The 25,361-nt window shown below is 45.3% G+C and overlaps 1 protein-coding gene across 1 annotated transcript in view; it reads left to right on the forward strand.

Moving 5' to 3' along the window:
* Positions 1 to 3,107: 3,107 nt before the first annotated feature.
* Positions 3,108 to 25,361, forward strand: part of Irf2 (interferon regulatory factor 2) — a 107,612-nt gene continuing 85,358 nt past the window's right edge. Inside the window, exon 1 of the mRNA XM_059244825.1 lies at positions 3,108 to 3,283. The gene's annotated coding sequence lies outside the window, so the exon portion shown is untranslated. The remainder of the gene's footprint in view (positions 3,284 to 25,361) is intronic.

The following is a 25,361-nucleotide window of genomic DNA, read 5'->3' on the forward strand; positions in this document are numbered from 1 at the left end:
AGAACTTAGAGAAAGGATCGAGGAATTGTGAATTCAAAAATATTTGACCATGTATGTGCTGGGCTCCAAGCTCATGATAAACAAGGAATGTGAGAACGACCCTGATGTTCTACGAAGAAAGGAAGCCAGCTGGCTTAGCAAGGGAGGGACGCAGGTCTCGGAGGGCGTGCTGGCAGCACATATTAGGTGGCAGCCTGCCACCACATTAAAATGATTTTCTGTGTCTTCTAACTAATACGGCCTTTACTCTGAAAGCTCCAGATGGGTTTCTAAGGGCCAGAGAGAGGGCTAGAATTGGGCTTCAAGCGAAGTAAGTTTCTGCTTAACCTTGATAACGATGTGTCTATTGGCATAGAGGACCCCAAGGAAGGCTGCTGGGCAGGGTTCTCAGGAATGGCCATGAGTGAAGGCGGTGCTCTAGGGATGTGTCATATCCAGAGACACTGGGGCATTGCATCGACATGCAGCTAGGACACGATTGATTGTGACTGGATGTGTTGTACTGATACCATCGATTGGATGGATGGATGCTGTGGGAGGGAGATTATCAAGGACAACTGCAAAAACCCGAACAGTCCAAGCAAACCTTCCGTTGCTTATCAAAGACCATACGCGATTAGGGCATTGCTCTTTCTCAAACAGTGAGATCGAGCTGCACTCAGAGCAGGCAGGTCTATTTCCCGGTGAAGACTCACGGATGGGAGGCCAATCATCAGAAGCACGCAGTTGGGATGCTTTCTGTACCCAGCAATGGGGGTTCCAGGACTAGCCTCTGTGTGTGGCCATCAGTCATTAGGATACAGGGTAGAGATCTGTCCTGCCTGACTCCCCTGAGTTTTCACCACTGAGGCAGCTACTGTCATGGATACCAGGAAGGTGACATAGGTTGGCCCCATCAGACTTCATTGTCTCTTTTGCTCCTTGGGCCTGCACATAAAGGATGCTGACCTGAGGCTGGAATGAGCCAGAAGTTCAGAGAGACACCTGTCTTCTCTTCCTCTCCCTGTTCTAGGGAAGAGAAGACAATCGTTTGGGTACAGATGAAAATAAACAGATGCAGAGAGCACAAGCCTGTAATTCAGGACTCCAGAGCTAAGGCCGGGGCACCTTTAGTTCCACACAACCTGGGCTACAGTTCTGGCTAGCCTGGACTACATAGGAAGGTCCTGTCTAAAATCAAAGACATGAACAAACAAGAAAACGAGCAAAAATAAAACGAGCAGACCATCAGCAGCAAAGAAAACAACAACAAAAAGAGAGGGCCGTGGAAACGGCTCGGGAGCGAAGAGTGCTTGCTGCCAAAGTACGGAGAGTTGAGTTCAAATCCCAGGACTCACTTGGAAAGCCAGGCCTGGCTATGTGCCCACCTAATTCCAGTGCTGTGGCTGGCAGAGATATGAAAATTGCTGGAGCAGCCGGCTGCCAGGCTAGTTCTAGGTTCAGTGAGAACCCTGCCTTAAAGCAATGCTGTAGAGAACGACAGAGCAGTGCACTCCGGCCTCTGTGAGTATACACGATTTGTACAACACACACACACACACACACACACACACACACACACACACACACACACGTACCCCATGTACTCAGGCACACAAAGCAGGCAAGCAAAGAATGACAAGTAGTTATTAGGTTTTTAACTTAGGTGCCAGGTAGAAACAGAGGGCCAACTCTCTTGCAGTTGGTACACTCTCATGGTTATTGACGTATGAGATATGAAAGCAAGCTTCTTACAGTGTCATTAGGGGAGGAATAAAGGACAATGTGTGCATGAGGGAAATCTACTTTTGAGACAAGACCGAGTCCCTAATCTCACCGATTTCCTTCCACAAGTACATGGATACTCTCCTTTTTCCTGTCTGTGGAATCGGGTACTTCTGGGACAAACAGGAGGTAGAAATAGTTTTCAGATGTGTACACATAGGTAGTTACAATCTCTTAGGATGGGACCTTCTCTAGTGGCTAGAGAAGACTGGTAGAAGGCTAATGAAACTGTAAGCCAGGGAAGAAACAGATGTAACTAAATGTAACGAATACGCTGAAAGTTAAATGACCAAAGAAGAGGAAGTTCCAAGTGAGCTGGCCTGGTAGAGCTAACCGGCAACACCTGCTGCACCTGCTGCACCTGTCATAGGTACGGACCCCCTTCTTGAATTCTTTATTATCTCCATTGGATGGCACAGAGGCCAGAGGCCTGGGATGTCCAGCTAATAAGGGGGTCAAATTTGAACTTGACTAGAAGTTAATCTGCAGCATTCAGCCTTCCCTCCAGGATCAGCCACAATCAAGACATTTTAAGTAATGCCCATCTCATCTTGCAGGAACGGAATGTGAATAGCGCAGGCGTAAAGTAGCCTCGGAGAGTGACTTACTAGGGGAAGGCCTTTCTAATCATCCTAGCTCCCACACAGAATGCCAGCCTGGCGCTTCAAGCCCCCCCCCCCCCCCAGTAGGAGATCCAATAAAGTAGGGACGCCAGTAATGCCCTCTTTTCAGCTGACTTCGTTCCTTACATTCCTTTACAGCGGGCGACTTTCCAAGATGAGTGTGTGTGTATGCAGCCTGAGCACGGAGGTTCTGAACACTGAACCCACAGGTCAGGAAGGGTCCCCCGGCTTCCCAGGCGCCCTCTGGTCGGTCCCCACCTTGAGGTAAGATGCAGAGTCGGGTACCTCCTTCCTCTCCTAAGGCCACTAGCTGGTGGCCAAGATCTCAAGCCTGCCCCTGGCCCGCCACTTCGGGAAGCCCACACTCCAGCGTGGTGGCCGCCGGTGACAAGCGAGCGCCCCTCGGCGCGAGCCACACACTCCCGCGCAGCCGCTTGTTGCTCCCCCGGAGCCGCGACGTGGGGAAGTGAAAATGAAATTGACTTTTCCGAGAAATGATGAAAGCCGCGCTGCCCGCCAATGAACAGCGGCGGCGAACTTCCGCACCTCCCGGCTGGCGGCTGGAGCCCTCCCTCTGCCTCCACCTCCGGGTTGCACAAGCTTGAAACAAACACTGGGGAGGAAGGGCGGGGAGGGAGGAGGGCGGAGGGGGAGCGAGGGAGGGAGCGGGGCCGGGAGAGGGCGGGGGTGGGGGGATTTCCAGCCTCGGCTCCGCGCAGTTTCCTCTCCTTGTTTTGCTTTCGATCTGGACTGTTCTCAGGCAAGCTGGGGAGTAACTTTTAGTTTTGCTCCTGCGATTATTCAACTGACGGGCTTTCATTTCCATTTTACACACCCTAACAACACTCACACCTTGCGGGATTGTATTGGTAGCGTGAAAAAAAGCACACTGAGAGGTAACATTTTTTTTCAAATAATAGTTGTGACTGTGCGTGTGTTTTCTCTCGAGGGCATGTTGATGGGGACAGGAGCTATGTATGTATGTGCGTCCTGATGCCTTGACACGATATTTTGCAGACGGAAAAAAATGCCGGGGTTCATAAATATTAATACCGATTTTTGGAGGAAGAGTCGGCGCAGTTATGGATCATCTGATTTTAGGGGAAGCAGGGTCTGCTGCTGTTGCTGCTGGTACTGGGGCTGCTGAGGCTGCGAGGAGGAGGAGGAGGAGGTAGAGAGGGAGGAGGAGGAGGAGGTTAGTGGAGGTTTAATTTCACTTTTGGATTTGCAGATGCGAAGAGGTGGCTCCATGGACACAGATCTGCTCTGTGTGATTCTGCGCCCCAGGTGTCGTGCGCGTTGTGGGTGCAGGTCCGCTGGAGTCGGGCCTCATTTAAAATAATATTGGTGTGTGTGTGTGTGTGTGTGTGTGTGTGTGTGTGTGTGTATGTGTGTGTTTACAGACACTGTCGCCACCAGGTCCGAAGAAGGGAGCCGGGTTCTTCTCGGTGCCCGGCGGCGGCCCTTCTCTCACGGCAGTCTCCGGTGTAAATAGACTGGCACCCGCGGTCCCCAGATACCCATGCCCGGGCAGTGGCCACAGTAAACTTGATGGGTGCCGGGAGGCGCTCCCGGGATGCGCTCGCCCGCGGGGCTCGGGCTCGGGTGACTGGTGTGGGGTGCCAGCGGCCACTCGGGCCGGGCGGGCTCCGCGCGCGGCTGGGCGCGGGCCTGGCCGGCGCGCCCGGCTTCCTGGGGGCTGGGCCGCCGCCACTCGCTGGGGACATCGCGTCCTCCTACCCGCCGGCCAGCGCCCGGCCTGGCCTCGGGGCTTTGTCACTGCACTTGTCCCAGCACGCAAGACACCCGAGAGGCGCGTCCCGGGAGGGCTCTGTGCGCAGGGGTCACCTACCCCGGCGCGGCCTAGCTGCGAGCGCCTCCGGGTCCCCGCGGGCGCCCCGGGGCCGGCCTGGCGCGCTGGGCCCGACCCGCCTTGGCTACGGAACGGGCGAGGTGTGGGGGTGGGGAGCCTCCGGGGACCGAGCAGCGCCCCCACCTTCCCCACGCGGGCAGGAGTCGGGGTTGGTGGTGGCGGTGGGGGAGCTGGCGAGCCCTCGGGGGGTCTCCGGGAAGCGATGGTGAGCCGAGTGCCCGCCCCGTGCCCTCCGACCCGCTCCCGGCGCCGGGTGACATTCGCCCGCCGGCCGAACATGGTTGGTGCAGAGCGGCCAGCCGCCACTTCCACTCCGCCCCGCCGGCCCGGCTCTCTGGGCGAGCGATGCGGGCCGCGGCCAATCGCGGTGCCCGGCCAGTCCCCGCCACACGGCCTTGGGGGCCGGCGCCCCTGAGCGGCCCGGGGAAGCCTTAGCGAGAGCGCAGGGCCCCGGACGCCGCAGCCGGTGCCTCCGCTGGGCCCCGGGTCGTGGATCGTTGGCCACCCTCAGCCCCTCCGCCCCTTAGGAGCAGGAAAGGGAAGGAGGCCGGCAGCCTCAGCCCTGAGCCAGGACTGTGCTCGGGCACCAGGTGAGACGCCCGGGTCTGCCGGTGGAGGCAAGACCCTTGGTGGTCGGATGTAAATAAAACCCCGGGGATTGGCAGTGGAGGTTGTCACTCGTCTGCTGGCTCGTTTGAAGTCCTTCTTAACCCCCTATGTTTGAAACTTGGGGACATGTCCCTCCTTCCCTCCTCCCCCCCAACCCCCAGTGTGGGCACTCCTTGTCCTTGGTTGTGACTGTGCCAGGGAGGCGAAGTGGTGCTGGGGTTAGCTTTCTGCCACTGGCCTCCCTGTGGCCAGGACTCCCGGCTGCTCTTGATGAATGGCTAGGGAGGGTGGAGGATAGTTACATTTCCTGTTGTGCATTTTCAGGAATTACTGAGGTTGTCGTCAAGTCTGAAGTCATTTATTAGTTCTTTTACAGCGACTGACTGCAAGTAACATTTGAAGTTAGCAGTCTGTGCTTCTGGTGCTTAAGGGCAGGTGCAGGGCGCGGGTCTGTTAGCCCACTGTTTACAGAAGGTGGATGACTGGATGGTAGGGTAGACAGATGTACACTGCCTGGTCAGGGCAGGGCCCCAGAGGTCGCCCCGTTTAACTTAATCACTCGCACGAGTTCAGGGTTCTGTGATTTTTCTCAACTCTCATTCTTTTTATGTTGGGGTGGGGGTGTCATAAAAATAGAAACCAATACAGTCTTGGAATTTTTCTTTTCCAAAGCAGATTGAAGCAAATGGAATATGTAGAACTTGAGTTGGCATCTCTTCTAAGGGGTAACTTTGGAACATCTATTGATTGACGGGCAAAGTCCGGAATTTCACTGTAGTTGGTGAATGATTATAATTTACAGCCTTGCTTGTGTAAGAAGTTAGATTTTGGCCTGCGCTTAGGTCTGAGAGGTCTTGTCTGTTATGATTTGTTACTGCTTCTTAAAATTAAACATATTTCATTCTCAATGAGTTGTCTTTTTTTTTTTCTGTTGACCTTCAGAAGTTAGGAAGAGTTCCACATGTTTCAGACTCACTTACCTGTAAAAATATCATCTTATATGTATATAAAGAAGGTTTGGAAGCAAAGTAAGGCAAAAGAGGAATTACCATGAAGTCCTGATAGCTCTGTGAACTATGGTTGCTTTCTTCTCCTACCCCACCTCCTGAAATACTTCATTAAACAAATACTTAATATACCAGAGCTAGTGAAAGCTGTTTAAATCTAGGACTGGAATACTTAAAACTTGGGATATTCAGCATTTGATATACATTGATTTCCTCACATGCCCAAGGGCACTGCCCTTTTTTTCTCTGCGTTATTTAGGAAAAGCTGTATTTTATTTCCAACGTTTTCACTTCATTTTTTAAAGTAGCAAACAGACTACCGAACTGTGCATGGGGTGTCACATCACAGGTCCCTTATCTGCCTTCCCCCAAACAGGCTTAAAGTAATCAAGAGAGAACTTATTTATACATTTGTGGGACATGAGCTACCAGATCCAGTGGTAGGGCTGTGTGGATTCATCTGGAAGCAAGAAGGGCAGCCTCCTCAGGTTCTACAGAGGTTGCATTCTAGCTGTGAGCAGACAACAACCAAAAATAAATACAGTAATTACCTTGGGGGGGTTAGGCTAAGAAAGGTAATAATATAGTATACTTACAGGGCTGCTTTGGGGAACAATTGTGATACTGTGTATGAAAGAACATTGGGTAAATTTTAGCAACCCACAAATGTGTCACACATTAACTTTCTCAGTTCTATTAGATTACTGTTAAGGTTAAAAAATATATAGGGAGGTGAGTGTCCTGGCACATACTTCTAATCCCAGCATTAGGGAGGCAGAAGCAGGGGGATTGTGAGTTCAAGTTCAGATGCATACCAAGACCCTGTCTTTAAAATAAAAGTGGGGAATCATAATTAGGAGGATACTTCTGAGGGTATATAAAATAATGGCAAAGGATTAAATATTGGGCAACTATTATTTGTAAACTGTCAAGAAAATATTTAATAGTGAAATATGTGAAATAATTTTGTGTGTGTGTGTGTGTGTGCTAGGAGAAAAGTTAAATGATAACCATGGAAACCAAATGATATGGGAACAACTGATTTTGGATGGGTGTTTTCTCTGTTTATTTATACATTAATTAAATCACTTTATTGTAATGGGTTCACACTTATCAAAACATGGAAATAGATTAAGATGCAAATAGATTAAGATAGCCACTCAAACAAATACTTGCCCAGTCCCAAACTCTATGCATCTCCGTGAACTTTTCTATACAGTTAGAATGACCTTTCAGAAGTCATGGAGCTTCACTTGGGGGTTTATAATTCACTGTTAATTTCATTTGTATGCACTTATCTACCACTAAAATGAAAACCTGTAACAGGGTTGAAACTACGAAAACATTAGCTTTATTTCCTCTTTCATGACTCATGGTTCCCTTTGCCTACATTCTGTCCTTCCCCATCACCTAATATTACCCTTTCTTGATCTCTTTTCCAAATAGTATATGATACACACACTTACAGCTGGGTACATATCCATTATAGGTTAATATGAAAGACAACATGTTTTCCCTTCTTATAATAGATACAACACACAGGTTGCACGGTGCTTTGGTCTGATTTTTTTCACCACTGTTTCAGACTCATTAAGTTATTGCTCCTACAGATATGGCTTAGCACTAGTCTATATTTTATGCATTGTCTTTAAAGGGTCTTGGTTGACTCGGATTTACAGACTGCTGGAGTGCTCAACACCACATATGTAAAAATAATATGCCATGACAGGTGAAAATAAGCATCAATAGTACATATTCATAATACATGTAAAATAAATAATCATACACACAGATACATTTCTATGAAATGACAAGAAGTATTAATAATGAAGCCAATTATGTTCATCTGTGTAGCACTCCATGTTCCTTCCTGAATAGGGGACAGAGATGAGCAGGACTTTCTACCTCTCTCTCCTCCATTCATGCCTTGCTCTTTGGCTTGCATGGATTAATATTTAATTAAGAATATCAGCTTAATGTATAACTGGCTGACCTGAGGGGGTGTGTTAGCTGGTGGAGATTGTAGCTAGCTAAGGAGGTTTGATCAAGCTTTGATTACCATCCCCCACAGAAGATTATATATAGGTATAAGATTTAAACCCCAAGTTATTATTTGAAAATAAAATATGGAAGAAAATACTACCCAGAAAAATACCTGCCCCAGGCAGCTGACACCCAGCTGTGGCCTTGTCATGAAGGTTCCCTGGGCTTTCTCTGAATTAAGAGCAAGCAGCAGGCTTATGAGTGCCAGCCTTTGACTGTCGGGGAGTTCTTTAAATTGGTCTCACCCCTTACAAGATTCACCTTAGGATAGACTCTCTGAAACAAGTTGTGTTCATTTAGGAAGCCTTCATCTGACTTCTTGTCATGTGAACTCCTGGTCAACTTGAAAAAGATACTCTCATCAAATCTGGTAAATGTCATTCTGTCCACACATAGGGAAACCCAGTGTGTTGGCATTCTGGACAGATCTGCGTTAAGGTAACAGTCATGAGGTACTGGAACCAGCTGACCGTTTCCCTCAGAACTTTGAATTCTGCTGGGGATCCAGGAATCTCATATCATTACTTTAAAAGAGTAGTTAGTTAAATGTAGTAACACACAAACTCATTCACTTATCAAATGTTTGTGGACAACTGGCCATGTACAAGCTTTTGTGTAGAGGAAGGTGAATGGGCTCAGAAACCTAGAATTCACTACACACACACACACACACACACACACACACACACACACACTTTATATACATACAAATAAATAGTATATGTATATAAATTACTTAGTTTCAAGCTGTCTTCATATATAACATAAACATAAATTGATTTATTTCAAATAATACACACACACACACACACACGTATGTGTATGTGCCCTGAATTGAACCCAGAGCCATGAGCATGTTAAGTAAGTGCTCTGTCATTAAGTTACACCCCAAGCCTTAGAGTTGACTTTTATCTCTTTTATTCATTCTTTAGTAACTTCCCCTTTTGGGACTTTACTTTCCATAAAATGTGGTTAGATAGTTCTGTAATCCTTAGGGGACCAGGAAGTACATTTGTTTATTATTAAATGACCAAGAGAAAGGAACAGTTAGAGACTATTCAGAATTCTTTAGATTTGAGACTGGCTACAATCTTCAAGTCTAAATCCTTTAGACTTGAGATTGGCTGTAATCCATAGTATTATAAAATACTACAGTATATAACATATCTCTTCTCCCCATCATTATGAACCTCTTGTTCCCTAGAGTGTGCCAAGTCCTCCACTCCAGCCTTCCTCAATTGTGTGGCCAGGGCAAAGGTACAGAACCACTCACTTTTGAAGGATCTCTTCCCAGGGTGAGTCTTTGGTTTTGGCCTTGGCTCAGAGGCTATGCCCAGCAAACAGCAAGCAAAAACCACTTGCTTCTACATTTTACCCATTGCTTTGAATAGGGTTCACCTGTATTGGTGCTGTCCATATTGACCTTAGTCATCATACCAAAAATGGAATTCACATCATGGTTGTTCCACTCCGACTTTTCCATTATAAAGAGTCAAGGAAGATAGACAGTGTTGTGTGGTGTGGTCTCCTTGGGCAGGAAGGTCATAGTTATGGTGGGTTCTTTTTCCTGTCTTGTTTTGTTTCTGTTATGGTTTATACTTCCTTTCATTAGCTCAGGTAAGCCAGAAAGAACTAGAGTTGAGCAAAGAGAGATGTGGAGACACATCAGAGAATCAAGAGGCTCTTGGGCGGGGGTGGGGGGTGGTGGGGGTGGGTGGGGGGGTGGGGTCCTAAGCATTTTTTTTTTTAAACCCTGAGAGCATAACCAATGTAGTTGAACAGAGATCTTAATTTAGAATTTTGTGTGATAAAAGCCTGTCCAGTTTTCATTAAACAAACTTATTTTGGAGCATGCCATTTTTCTAAATAACTTATTTCCAAATGTACTTATCAGTCTACTGCTACCTGTGTAACAGCATCGGATGCCCACACTTTGGGCAACCAAAGGAAAGTAGTGAGCGTACAACTTAATTGGTCCTTAGTGACCTTCTGCCTGTCAGATTTAGAGATAACCCAAAGAGTCCTTTTGTAGGTAGAAGATGCTGTCTTGCCCTGTGAGCTTCAAATCTTTGACTCACTCCTCATTTCATTTGGTTGACATTGTGAATGAGAAGGAGCTGCATATAGATTACTTTATTTCAGGCAATATCAGCTATTTTTAATTTTCTTCTCCTTATCCTAGATTTCTTGAAGACAAAGGAAAGAACATGGTGAGAAGAGAATGTCCTAACACCTAAACATGGTGTTGGGAGGGTGGCAGGGGGGATCTGGGGAACTGGAGAGAATAAGGAGAAAGCTCAATTGTGGCTTCTTGGTACTGGGAGAAAGGGAAGAGGCAGTTAGGCAGGTAGACATTCTGTCTATGTACGGCCACATCTGGCTTGAGTGGTTAACGTTCACTTTTATTTCATATGTATGAGTGTTTTGTCTGCATGGATGTCTGTGTACCGTGTGCATGCCTGATGCCTGTAGAGACCAGACAAGGGTGGCAGATCCCCTGGAACTGGAGTTACAGATGGTTGTGAGTCTCCGTGTAGATTCTGGGAACTGAACCTGGGTTCTCTGGAAGGCCATCAAGCACTTTTAAACACTGATCAATCTCTTAGGCTCCAGGTTTAGCATTTTAAATACGTCAAGCCTATCCCATGAAGTTAAATTCCAGGAAATTCCTTTCATTGCAAGGTGTCAACTACACTGTGGAGTTAAGGAAGGAGAGTCAGGTAGTTAGTGCTTACTCAAGGGCAAGTTGAAATGCTGAAGCGGCCTCTACTGTTGTCTTTGGGGTTTGACCTTTAACCCCAGGGGAGACAGAATGTGACAGGAAACTGCCAGGGGGCAGCTACTTTTATACAACTGAACATGGACTTACAGGCGACTGTCACTTGGGCATGGTTGAAGTCACCTTTGAGGTGTTGATGTTGAAGTTTTGAGAACTGAAGAATTGAGACCGCGCACTGTGAGGCCCCTCAACTTTCTCAGCGAATCAGAAGCACTAGGGTGGGGTATGTGTGGAGACAGGAGAACAGAATGGCCAGTACTGTGCTTTCTTCCAGAACAGGTGGAGACTGAACTGTGAGCTCCGTAGGGAGGTAGGGACCACAGGTCATCCATCCGCTGTTGGGAAACCTAGTGTGACGTCATGACATGGGGAGGAGTTTTCTGGAATTGAACTTGGTGATAGATGCTCACAGTGTTAAGAATGCTAAGTGTTCCAGCCAGGCAGTCACAGTGGTGAATGCTTGCCATCCTAACACCAAGAAGACTGAGGCAGGAGGATTGCTGCAAAGTTGAGGTGGTCTTGAGCTATGTAGTGAGCTCAAGGCTAACTTGGATACATAGTGAGATTTTGCTTCAAAACAATCCGACCTCAGTCTAACAAGAGTTAAACGGTCTGTCACAGGAATGTTGCTTCTAGGAACCCACTTCCTTGAGGTGACTAGAGGTTAGAACAAAGGTTTATGTGTAAGGTTGTTTATTGAATTGGATTTCACTATATAGAAACTTGGGAGCTATTTGAATAGTCAACAAGAGAAACACATGTAAATTATGGGCACATCTGGAAAGTAGATAGTTCTTAAAATTCATACTTCTGGATAGCATTTAATGAGGGGAAATATTTATCACATGCTGGGGGTGGGAGAAAAGGATATTAGATTGTGACCCCCACTCTTAATTTTAACATCATGTGTATTTTGTTTATGCAATGTTAAAAGATGCTGCAAGAAAACAGTTAGATGGTAGGATATATTTGACCTTTTTTGATACTCCTTGAGACACTTCGTATGTTTAAATTTGAATCAACTGTAGTTACTTTCATAACTAGAGCAATGTTCTCAAGACAATGCTCATGTGTCCCCATTGACCCAACTCTAGCAAGTGGGAGATTAGGAAAAGGAAATTGGGCCAGGTGGTTTTGGTGCTTGCCTTGAATTCCAGCACTTGAGAGGCAGAGGCAAGTGGATCTCTGTGAGTTTGACGCAGTTGAATGTTGCTGGGGAGGATGCTACCCATTGACTTTGTGTCCATTCTTCATCTCAGTCTGCTTCCTTGTCCAGATCCAGGCTAAGAATTGGGGCTTTCCTAGCCAGTGCTGGGAGGCACCATTGCCTCACTATGCCAAGAGCTAGTAACGATCTAAGATGTTATCCCACTTGACAATTCTGCCTTTTATGATTGTAAATACCGTAGAAACACCCAACACTTGAGAAGGAGACAAGAATTACTGGTATTTACAAGCCAGTCAATCAGAAGGTCACTGCAGTATTGGTCCCCCACCCCTAGAACTTGATGGATCATGGTGGGGGCATTTCACTCTGTGGAGAAACTGTCCTACTCCCTTTCCTAGAGGGAGGAAGAAGGAGGGAGGGAGGGAGGAAGAAGGAGGGAGGGAGGGAGAGAGGAAGAGAGAGAGGGAGACACAGAGAGAGAGAGAGAGACAGAGACAGACAGAGACACACAGAGAGAGCTCCAAACTTTGGTTTCTTTGTGATGGAGAGGAAAGGATTCAGGCTTCTTCTAAGATATATGACTCTTAGGGACTAGGGATGTCCTCCAGGCTCTGTCTCTTATCCTTTCTGTAGTATAAATGCTTAGGCAGACAGGGGTCTTCTTAGCTTTAGCAACTGGGGACCCAAATTAAGTAAGAGGTCTGGACCAGGCTGTATTATTTTATCCTGTTGAGGAGATATGGGTTTTTTCCTATCAGATAAGAGCAGTTAATTTAGACAAATGGCTACAGATCTATGTCTCAGGGTGTATGCAAATGAAGAGGTCTAGTGAGCATGCCCTGTCTTTACATTCTATACCTTCCCTGTTGACTTCATATCAGATGTGTTCTCTTGTCTCAGGAGGCTAGGGCAGTTTCTGGGAGTCCTAAACAATCTAAGGGTGTTAGGTTTCCTCTATACCCACTTGGCAAATCTTTGGGACAGTCACTTAGGAAGCCTTAGTTACACTGTGGTCTCTGATTTTTTACCATGGAGGAAGACTCCACGTGTCTATTTTTTATCTGATGAAATATTAGAACAGTTTCACTCCAGTTATGAATACAGTCCCCATTTTTATGATTGTGCTGAAACTTAGGTTGGGTGTATTAAATACTAGTCCAGAGACTGGAGGACAAAACCAAAGTGGGGGGCAGTTAATGATGAGGACACTGTCCAGTACAAGTACAACATGACCCATGTGCTTATGTCTTGTTTTTAGTGTCTATGTTAGAAAAGTAAAAGAAACAGATGAAATAATAAAATTTGTTTAACCCATTACTTCCCAAATGTTATCATGTCAGCACCATGATTGCAAAGATGTTACTTTACATTACTTTTTAATAGCAAATCTTTAAAGTCCGGTATGTTGCTTTTTTTTTTTTTAAACCTACATGTTGTCTTAATTCAACCTAGCTACATTCTGAGTGCTCAGCGGACGCCAGAGGCTAGCAGCTACCATAGTAGATGGGACAGGGAATGGAGGATGCAGAGAGGCTGGGGAGATGCTCAGTTGGTAAAGTGCCCACTGCACAATCATGGGGACCAGCGTCCGATCTCCAGCACTCAGGTAAACAGCCAGGCCTGATGGCCCACATTTGTAATCCCAACACTGGGGTAGTGGAGACAGGAGGATCACTGCCAGTGACAGGCCCTGTATCAAAAAAGGTAGACTGTACCAGGGGAGTGATGCTGAATGTTACACACACACACACACACACACACACACACACACACACACACACACTAGTGATACTGGTGATCCCTGATTCTCTCTCTCTCTCTCTCTCTCTCTCTCTCTCTCTCTCTCTCACACACACACACACACACACACACTCTCTCTCTCTCTCTCACACACACACACACACAGAGGAGGGAGAGGTCTCGGGACAGTTTTAGTACAAGGAATGGAACCTGAAAGGACCAAAGGGAAGTAGGTAAAGTCTTTTACTTTGGTCAGAAGCTCCTGACTCTCCTGTGACTTCTCATCATAAGCCTGACTTGATTTCTTCAGCCGAAGACACTAAATAATATTCCGAATGCCCACAGAAGCATCACACAGCACGTACTGTTCCTATGGCCATAAGCTGTGTGTGTGTATACCTGAGTGTTTGTGGGCCTCTGGGTGTGTTGTGAAAAGCTTTGGTTATTTGGACTTTTTCATTTCTCTCACCTCTGTGACATGTTATTTGAGAGCTGGGATCATGTGTTCTCTGCATTCCTCCTGGGTACTTGATACGCATAAGAACTAGATAAATATTTGTTGCTTTGATTTCCAGTTTAAAGCAAAGGTTAGCTCAGAAAGCTGAACTTGAGCTCAGGAGGAACGGCACAGATCTGCTTTGTGTTAGAAACCTATTGGTATGTGTATTTAGCACACAGGCACGGAGTCTTGTCACTTAGCAAGGGGGCCTTGTCACTCTGTATAAGAGGTTCAACACCCATAAGATGAAAAATTGCTCTGCTTTTCTCTTTCATACTAAGACTTTTGAAAGAACTTGACGTTTCATTCCCAGTGGTGTTATTTACACCGTTTTATGAATATAAATCTATTTGGTGGTGAACTGGAGATGGGCTACCAAGAACTGCTGCTTTCTGTGTGGATTAAATAGCTCTACCTTGGTTATTGTTATTAACAAACGCTTCCGGCCAGCCTTTAACCTGCGCGGTGAAATTGTTTCGAAATCAAGTGCAGTGTTTTACAACTGCCTCCATTGGTTCCCTTTGGCTCTAATTGTTTGGGCTGTCTACAGGCACCAGGCCTGTCTCCAGAGCTCAGGCAATTTATTTTTACTGAGGCCAACCTAAGAAATGCTTAGGTAGCCTGTCGCTGCAAGATTAAATGTGACCTTCCTGGAATCCTGTTAGCAGGGCCCAGCAGCTAGAAAAATAAAGACTAAACCCAAACCTTCAGCAACAAAATTCCCAGCTGTTCAGTGGGGCTGAACATGCCCGATTATTCTCTTCAATAAAAACACAGCAGATTAGTTTTAAGTGAATGCCAGTTGGTTTAGGGATTTGCAACTGACAGAAGAACAGGAAAAAAATATAATCTCGCTTTAAAATAATAATCCAGAAGGCAAGTCTATAGTGAGTGTTTCTTAAGGGTATTGGGGGTTTCCTCATATGGGAGAGTTTAGCTTCCACGCACAGTTGGTCCCACCTTTCAAGTGAAGGGCCTCTTAAGTAGGAAGGAAAAGCTTCAATAGGGAAGGTAGAATTGAGGCTGTGGTTCCAAAAGCATGTGCCTAGTGGTGGGGGGCATGCTGGTACCTGCAGCCACGTTGAGGCTCCCCTTTTCTCCTGTCCACTGTAGAATGAAGGTAGAAGCTTGGGGAGCCTGTAAAGGAGGCCCCAGTAGGGACAGTAGATGGACGACATCTTCCACTTTGGGGTATGCTGTGCTGATGACGTGTGCGTTTGGAGTGGCAAGAAAACATTAGAGGAGAGGAATTGCTGGGGACAGGCAGCTTTCGGGTATCAAGAAATACTGTTTATTGGTTGATTTTGTCTTTCTTGAAAATCAGTACATTTACAGTTGGTAGATGGGATCGAGGAAGGTCCCTGGCAGAGAGAATCAACTGTTTTGGTCATGCACGGAGTCATGTCCTTGGGTAAATGACACAGTGCTGAGGAGGGAGGTTGGGTGTGACTGGCTAGGTACCTCCATTCCCACATTGAGGAGCCACAGACGTCTGTAGCAGGATCCAGCAACTAGGCAACTGAAAAAAACAATGGTTTTAGCAGCCACCAGAGATTATCTATGAGTCCAAGGGCCACATCACAGCTATCTCATCTTGTCAGGGAAGCCACAGTGAGCATGGGGCAGCCTTTTGATCAAGTGTATATATATCTCACTGTTTTAGAAACCAGATTGTTGGTAGATTGTAAAACCTACCAACCATAGACTGTTCTGATACCGCGAGTGCTTTCCCACCACACTTCCATGTGTAGCTGTGGCCCGTAGAGGTCCTGTCAGGGGCCTGCCTTCTCTGAGGAAACTTAAGAGAAGGAGGCTGGTAGCTGTCTACACTTGGTACTTCCCTTTCCCCGAGGGTAGATGCAGCCACTGACCCTGAGGAAGCGCTTCTTCCCCGAATCTCTCCCCGCAGGCTTGTGCCAAGAGAACCTACCTCTTGGAGTGATTAGTGGGGCTTTCTTCTCACCTGGGCTGAGAGAACATTGCTGTGAAGGGAAAACTAGCCTTTAGTTAATTCACAGAATGCTTCTCTCTGTCTCTCTCTCTGTCTATCTCTCTCTCTCTCCTCTCTCTCCCTCTCTTTGTGTGTGTGTCTATAGTGAATATTTCAACTCACCTATGTTAAAAACGATTACTGTTCATCAGAGAAGAGTGAGGAAAGCGTTGTCAGCAAGAGGTGAATTCATAAACAAATGGCTTGTCACTCTTTCCTGTCGCAAAATTTAAGTCAGAAAACTTACCTTTCCAATGATCTATAAGTGGACAGTTCGGTGGCATTAAGTTCATTTACGATGTTGTGCAACCATCACCCCAACCATTTCCTGAATTAAAAACAAACAAACAAACAAACAAACAAACCATCTCAACCAGAAACTCTCCTCGTAGTTAACAGGCACTTCATTTTTCGCAGCCCCTGGACACCACCGTTCTGCTTTCTCAGTGAACTTGACTCTTCACGGTAGCAGACGCGTACCACACTTATCTTTCTGTGTCTGACATACTGCACTCCCAGCATGCTTTCTGTGTTCGTCCTTGCTGTGACCTGTGTCATGGTCCATCTCCTTTCAAGACTGGAAGATGTGCCCGGATGTTGTTAATCCATTCACCTGTCGGTGGACATTGGGTTGTTATTACCTGTTGGCTCTCATGAGCAATGTTGCTGTGAACGTTGCTGTAAAACGTTATCTGTTTGAGGTATTTTTACCTGGGCATCTCTCCATTTCTCTGGCCCATTAAGCTCTCATGGGCGTCTCTCTATGAAGACACATACTCCTCTCCTCCATTGGAACCCTCCCTTTTCCCAAAAGCCTCTCTCCCAGTCCACCTCTTCAGGTGTTTTCTCCTCTACCTGCTCTAACCACTCATCTCTCCTCCTCTACTGGGTGTCACCCCAGAACTGCCTGATTGGTTAGTATGACTACAAAAGCCACACTGGTGTCAGAAAGCTCCTTCAGCTCACTTGGCCTCTATCACATGGAAAGGGGTTCCTCTCCTCTGTCATTTGAGACATTTCTCTCTGACAAGCCTCTCAGTTGGCTTGGGGACACCCTGAATTGAGATTCTTGTCACCACAATTACCATCTCTGCCCCTTTGTTCTCAGCTCTTTCTGGGCACTTCCTTGCCTCCCTCTTGGAGCTACAGTCCCACAGCTTCCTTAAGCCCTTCCTGGCCTCTGAGATACTGGAATCTTCCCTCAGATGGCCCTCCTGTGACCCTGTCCCTTCTGTCTCTCAGCTCCCTCCTGGGAGTCCCACTGCTTCCTTAGGCCCCCCTGGGCCTTATATGACCCTGTCTCTCTTCCTCCACAGACTCAGAGACTTTCTTTTTTTTTTTTTTTTGGTTTTTCGAGACAGGGTTTCTCTGTGTAGCTTTGCGCCTTTCCTGGAACTCACTTTGGAGACCAGGCTGGCCTCGAACTCACAGAGATCCGCCTGGCTCTGCCTCCCGAGTGCTGGGATTAAAGGCGTGTGCCACCACCGCCTGGCCAGAGACTTTCTTAAAGCATCATTAAGATGCAAATGGCTTGGCCTCAGGACAGCTCAGTCAATGGCCAGAAATTGGCATGGTTGATTTTCAGATTCTCTCATCAGGCAACAATTCCTGCTGCTGCACAAACAAATGATCCATAAAGTTCTTATATTTGGACTTTCTCTGCTCCACACTTCTAAGTCTCTTACCTTTATGATTTTTCAACTTTCCACTCTTAAAAAAAAATCTTTTATCTCTGCGATTTCTTTGCTCTCTGCTCTCAAAAAGCCTCTTAAGACTGCTGTAAACCAGTTTAGGATTTGTAAATTTGTTGGGTTTGGTTCAAAAAAATCTGTAACAAAATTTAGCTTACAACCTATAGCAAAAGGCTTATAGTTAAAAAGCTATGCATAGGTAATCTTAATTTGCTACAACTTAGTGTATATGTGACTCAACTCCTGTTTAGAATGTACTGTATATGTAACTGGGATTCAACTCTTGTATAAAAAAATAGATCTACTAGGAAAATTGATGTTTTTAAATAGCAGCCATGTGGCTGGCCTCCATCTTGGCTGATAACCTCATCAGAGTGGAAGTAGCCATGTGGCTGGCAGCCATCTTTACTAAGGTTAAAAGAGTGTATGCAATGTAACTTCACTGCCACGATCTTGATTAAGACAACCATGTGGCTGGCAGCCATCTTTACTAAGGTTAAAAGAGTGTATGCAATGTAACTTCACCATGATCTTGGTTAAGACAACCATGTGGCTGGCAGCCATCTTTACTAAGGTTAAAAGAGTGTAAGCAATGTAACTTCACCATGTGGCATAAATCAACTAAGGCAACCCTTATAAAACTTCTTAGTCCTACTGAGCCCTCTGGAGAAAACAGCAGGTCTCCAAAATGTCCTGGATTAGGATGGATTTTCATGTCATGATAAATTCCTAAGGTTATAAAGATCTACTCAGCTTAACAGAAACTGACTTAGAGGTGCATGTCTAACTCCTTATGTCTTTACTAACTGCTCAACACCAGACTTCTAAAGAGTTTTAAATAAGGAACAACTTGTGTTTGATAAATAAGATATTTGACAAATAAAGTTTTAGGAATTCCTAAGGTCTACTCAGGTTAACAGTAGTTCACTTAAAGGTCTATGTCTAGCCTCTTTGTCTTGGCTGACTGTGTTAAGTTTTAGCTGTATGGATAAAGTGAGCCATACGAGAAGCTGTGATATTCTGTAATGGTGCATTGTGAACGGATCAGAAATGTAAGGTTTCCAGTCTCTATGTGAGCTATATATTTGGTCTAGTAAAGTTCCCAGTTTCTGTGGAACAGGATTTATGGTTTAAAGTTTTATTTTGATGCTTAAGGATCTTCAATTTAATTTTCAACTCAAATTTTAAGGCTCAAACTTGCTAGGGATAAAACTATAAAATCCTAATTTTATAAAAGCTACTAACTTGATGTAAACTGTTAAAGACAGTTAAGACTGCAAGTTAATGCTCAGTCACCTTATAAATGATCAAGTTCTTTAATGTGCCCAGAACTATGCTCATAGTCATGTTAAGTACAAATATAATTCATTACAGTGACAAGCTTTATTTAGCTTACTGTATATGTATTCAAGGTTAAGCCTAAAACAAGTAACTAGAAACAAGGTTTGTTTAAAATCAGGTACACTTAATAGATAGTGTCCTTAAACTCTTCAGACATATGCTGAACATGACTTTTACAGTGTTTAATGAAAAAAGCTTCCCATGATAGACAGAGATGCTAGTTCATAGTGGCGACTCTAAGGTCTCTAAAGAAAAAGATGATGGGGCCATGGACAACTCCACCTGGATTGTGATAATGCTAACTACTGGGCAAGACCTGCCCCATGCCTTTCAGGGCCCTGCCTAAACTGTGGACACTGTTGGATTGATTGTTCTACTCTGCCTTGACAATGTAGGTCAGTTTTCCCAAGTTCCTCTTCCACAGGAAAATCTCTCAGATTTTCTGGGTCTGGCAGCCAAAGGCCCATGATGTCCTCTATGACAGCAGAAGACCAGCCTCTGCCCTCCACAAAACCATCTAGGAGTCTGGAGTAGCTGGTAAATCTCTCTCACTTTAATTGATACATAGACTGTCTGGATTATACTTCTTGCTACAATTTATCCTTCTCAGATCTCTGATGGTGCTGCCCACTAACTAGCTTCATCAGTTTAACAACAGCAAGAAAACCAGCTCCTGCCGGAAGGCTGTAGCTGCCTGGTCTGTTGATATCCTATGTAAAATCAGGCTTTTCTAGAGCTACTAGGACTCCTGTTGAAAAAGGCAGACACAGACACAATTTATCTTGCTAGAAGACTTCACACAGAAGAAGGTAAACTCACAAAACCAGTTTCAATGTAACTTTTTAGTATTTCTTTATTTAAAGGAATTTGTTTTGCAGTGACTGCTCTCAGCACTCAATACCTGTGTCTCATGGTAAATACTTGAATGGAAAGAAGAGGTTTAAAGTTTATATAAGTCGTGAGGGTCTAAGAAAGTAATTTAAGGTATATAAATGCAAGTTTTAAAGGTCTGAGGATGTGTGAGGGTCTAAGAAACTGTTTTAAGGTGTGTAAATGAAAGTTGTAAAGGTCTGAGGAAGTGATTTAAGGTACAAGAAAAGTGAGAAATGTATCTGATCTCTTTCCCTCTCTCTATGCTATTGTTTAACTAAGACTTCAAAAGTTCAGAGTTTTAACACTCATCAACAGAGTTATGATACACTATTAATATAGCTCCGTTAAACCACTGACTACAGTATCACAGTCACAAGCTCAAACTTGTAAATTTCTTTTGTCATCTGCTAAGTATAGACTCACACATGCTTCCCATTGTACTGAAAACATCTCTGTCTGATCTATTTATCCAGCCCTCTGAACAGTGGAAAGAATGTTCATGCTTTTAACCCCAAACCATAGCTTTTGCTGTGAATCGAAGCTGTGAGTCTACTGCTTTTTTTACAGTGTGGATTTCACTACAGATTACAAACAGTAGTAATGCTACTATGTCTAAAACTTTTATTTTTTTTTGTGAACTTAAAAATTTTTTTTGAAAACTTCAGGAAATCACAACTTGTATCCACCTGTCATAGGTCAAACAGATTCCAGATAAGTACTGCAGACTCCAGAGAAGTAATCCTGTCGATGAACAGCCTAAGTGTCCCTACCTGCCTATTCCTGAGAGTGGGATCTCTCTCCCCTGGTCTTGGGACTCCCACTCCCAACTACCAGGACCATGGGCCTAGAAGTTTCAAGTGTACACCCAAGATAAACATTTCCTCCTAAACGTCTTCACTTGACCTTCTGTCTCTAGTCTCTATGTGTCCCTGCAGGTTTCCAGCCAACTGCAGATGGCTGCTGCAAGGATTGCCTGCAACGCTGCAGCTCTGGGTAGTTCAGTATCACTGACTGCTGCTCCCTCCAAAGCTGGCCTGCACTTCCCTAGCCCCAGGTGGTCCCACAGAAGCTGGGCAGTGTGAGGGAAACAGGCACAGATGTGATATCCTCCAGCCCGCACCCCTCTTTCTGACATCCCAGCCTTCCCAAACCCTGACAATGACTCTCTAACTTCAGCTGAGAAGCATTACAGAAGAGATGAGTTTGCCCCTTATCATCAATGAAAAGGCTCAAATGTTAGGTCCTGGGAACCACCAAACTGTTTTACACAGTTGCTGTACCATTTTTTTTATGCTCTTGCCAGCAATGCATACCAGTTCCATGGACTTTACACCTCTATCAACGTTTGTTACTTTTTAGGGGGGCTATTTGTACTTCTTTTTTAATTAATCCTAATGAATGTGAGGGATTCCTCATTATGATCTTTGATTTCCAGTTCCTTAGTAACTAGAATGACGTAGAATGTTTTTTTTTTTTTCCATGATGAGAAATATCGATTTAAATTCTGTGCCTGATTTTAAATTGTTTATTTCTTGGATGTTCAGCTGTTAGATCAAGTCATTCTCTTGGTAGGTTCCAGATGACATTAAAATATGGCCTGGAAATCGAACCTTCTAAATGAGCTGTTGTTAAATGTTGATAAGATGCGCTTTGGGCAATTAAGTTGCTGATGAATGAAGTTCATGGGTAAATGGAAAACCAGAAAAAGGTACTCAACCCTCCCATAGAATGCTAGAATTGGGAGTTTCTTTATACATTAAAAAAAAGGATGTACTTTATTTTATATGTAAGAGTTTTGCCTGCATATATGTATGTGCACCAGGTGCATGCCTGGTGCCCATGAATGTCAGAAGAGGGCATTGGATCTCCTGGAAACTGAAGTTATGAACTTATAACTGAAGTTATGATTATGAACTACCATGTGGGTGCTGGGAACTGAATCCAGATCCTCTGTGAGAGCAACAAGCACCTTTAACTTGTAAACCACCTCGCCAGCCCCTGAATTAGGAGTCTCTTGAGTGATTATAGCCTGCCTTGCTGTTCAGGCTTTTGTTTTTTTGGGCTGTGTGTTAAATGATTTTTTTCTGTTATATTTCAAACCCTAACATTTCTATTAAGGGGAGAAAACATCAGAAGGAGGATGTGGATGTGAATTAATTGCGGCCAGCCCTTGCTTTTTAGATAACTTCTTAGGACTGATAAGGAAGTCCATTGGACCCTAGAGCTCTGGTGTATGATGCTGTCCTTGGGGCATGTGAACAAATCTTTAGTCACCACAGATAGGGGACCCCACCAATGTTCAACGTGAACCGATAGTTTATTGGGGTCACTCACAGAGGGGTTTACTCTCAGCAGCATGGATTATTCGGAAGCAGGTACATCATTGAAAGCCCATGTTAGCATGAGTGATGGTTCATGGCAGCAGGAATTCTCTGCACCACTTGCTTGCAGCTAGACTACCGTACTCTATCCTGTGCCATACTGGACTCAGCTGTCCATATTGCTTAAGGGGAGGAAGGGGTCTTGTGAATCTGTTACATTTCAGGGACTCCTGAGACTGGGGAGTTATTTAATGCCCTGAGTCTCTGGGAGCTTCTCTATAGGATGAAATGGTTCAATTTAGATGAGATCTCTACGCAGTAGGCACAGCATTTGTATCGTATCCCAGGGGGAAGGTAAGTCAGTTCAGCCTTAGCATGACAATTAGGGGATTAATAATTTAAGCGTAGCCCTCTCCGTAATGGCTCAGTACTACTATGTGGATGGGAAAAAAAATGTATTGCTGTAATAACAGATCTGTTAAGCAAATAAAGGCATTTGAATATTTGTTATGACTCATCAACAGAATGAGGAACCTCTTGTTTCTGAAACAGAGTCTCAGTATGAAGTTCAGGGTGGCCTCAAACTTGTGATCCTCCTGCCTCTGGCTCCTTGTACAGATGTATGCTACCATGCACAGCTCCAGGGCAGGGGACTTGTCACTTCTTACAAGAGCTAGCTATAGGGTATGAAGACATTGGGGGACAGCTCGATCGTGTCACAGCAAATTCATTGTTAGTTGACATTTATGGCCTGCTCAAATATTGACTTCATTCATTCTTTCTGGAAATTTGATTTTATTGAATAACAGCCTGGCAAGTTAATGGAGACAATAGCCCATAATGAATTGTAAAAATTGGGGAGAGATACATGCTATCATATCTGACACGAGGTGGGGTAGTAGAAGTCACAGAACTTTTTATTACCTTTTTTTAAAGGATATGTATTTATTTTTACTCATGAGTGTGTGCCTTCATGTATATAACTCTGTGCACTATGTGCATGCAGTGCCTATAGAGACCAGAAGAGGGCATCAGACCTCCTGGAACTGGAGTCACAGATGGTTGTGTGCCACTGTGTGAGTGCTGGGAGCCATGCTCAGGTCCTCTGCAGAAGCAGCCTGTGCTCTGAATCGCCATTCCTTCAGCCCCAGGGGAGAAACTCCCCCCCCATCCCTAAAATTAGCTGTCAGTGCTGTGAAAATAAATGTGATGGTGATGAAATTAAACTGAAACCATCTCTGCCACCCACTTAGAAGAGACGTCTCTGGGGGATGGATTCCTGCAGCAGGTAGTTGTGAGCAGCTGGGTGTGAGGCACTGTGAGGATGTAGAGGTGAAACATTCCCAGCTGTGCTCTCCACGACCTTACAGCTTAGCGAAGGGGGAAGCAGGTAATAGAACAGCCGCGGCGACAAAAGATGAAGAAATGTGAGCATCCGAGAAGCATCACAAGAACCAAGCTAAGGGAGGGGAGAGGAAGGAGGCGAGAACCTGGGGTGTGCTTTAATCACAGCTTCTGGAAGACACACACACAGACACAGACACACACACACACACACACACATACACACACACACACACACAGAGAGAGAGAGAGAGAGAGAGAGAGAGAGAGAGAGAGAGAGAGAGAGAGAGAGAGAGAGAGAATATGGCAGTTGGTAACTAATGCGTGAGCAAGGCAATGTGGTTGAAAGAACAGCAAGAAAAAAGAATGCCAGAGAAGGCTGTAAATTCCTTGTGCTGCTGGAGCCTGGAGAGCTGTCCAGAGTGACTGAGCACTGGGCAGATGAGTCGCTGGGGAACGGTGTGGTGAGTGCCTGATGGCATGCATTCTGCTTTCCCGGTTAGGAAAGAGGTTTTGTTTTGTTTTGTTTTTGTTTTTGTTTTTTTTTTTTGAGGGCAGATTACCAGGGCTTTGGAATATGTTTCAGAAAATGACTGTGACGGAGTGCATCAGAACTCTGAACCTGGGATATGTAAGAAACGGTAGAAGCGTGTGTGTGGGTGTAGGCCGTAGACTTGATGGGCAGTGCAAAAAGGACTGGATCCTGGCTGTGACCTGACTGTCTTTCAGATTGACTCACCTCCCTCCCTCCCTCCTTCCATAGTGATGGGGATAAAGAACAGAGGCCTTGTACATGCAAAGCAAACACTCTCATTGAAGAACACCCCAGCATAACTGCTTTGTATGTTTCTAAGGGGAAGTAATACAAAACTAGAAAAATATTTTTGTACTCTCTTTTGTTTTGAATTGATTCATAAAAAAGTGAGGTGATTCAGAGTGGGTTTATAATACTCAAAGTCTCCAATTTGGATAAGAAACCTAGGTTAGGGAACCTGGAGAACAGCAGTGCTCCTAGGCAAGGCCTTAACAAGGCAGATATATGTAGGATGGGGTTTTCTTTGCTTGGGGGAGTCACTTAGCGCCTCCTTCTAGCACTTGCTCTACGTGAGGCCTTCTTCCTAAGACCACACCATGCTAGGCCGTAGAATGGCAGGCTGAACACCTCAGTCTCAGGCTTCAACACTGGAGGACCTGATGAAGCCCCTTGTGTTGACTGTCATGTGTCTGAGACTTCTTCCCATCCACTCCCCCGGTGTGATGGAGGTAAACATGGTGTTGCTCTTGGCTGTGGTGGACAGAACACCTGGCCGGATAGACTGCAGTGACAGCATTTATTAGATGTTTTCTGAACTCTTCACTATAGGAATATGATTTGGAGGTCTTACTCAGAGGCCTTCGCTGTATCTGGGGCTTATGTGAATTTATTACATTCTACACTCCATTATAAATAACCCCCTGTTGGAGCCAGTTATGAATTTTGGGGGGCCGTGAAGTGCTTTTCACAGGGCAGAGTGAAGTGGGTCCATAAATGTGGGTCGAGTTCAACTGTGATGCTTGAATTAGTCCCCCAGTTTCTATTACCTGTCCACCGCAGGTTAGGGATAAAGAGGTCATGGCCTGTGCTTCCTAGAAAGGGACACAGAGCAGACAGGGGGTAGGAAAGTACACCAGCCACGTCCGTACACGCTCTGGTGTG

Source organism: Peromyscus eremicus, chromosome 17 (genome assembly GCF_949786415.1).
Source record: "Peromyscus eremicus chromosome 17, PerEre_H2_v1, whole genome shotgun sequence".
Lineage (NCBI taxonomy): Eukaryota > Metazoa > Chordata > Mammalia > Rodentia > Cricetidae > Peromyscus > Peromyscus eremicus.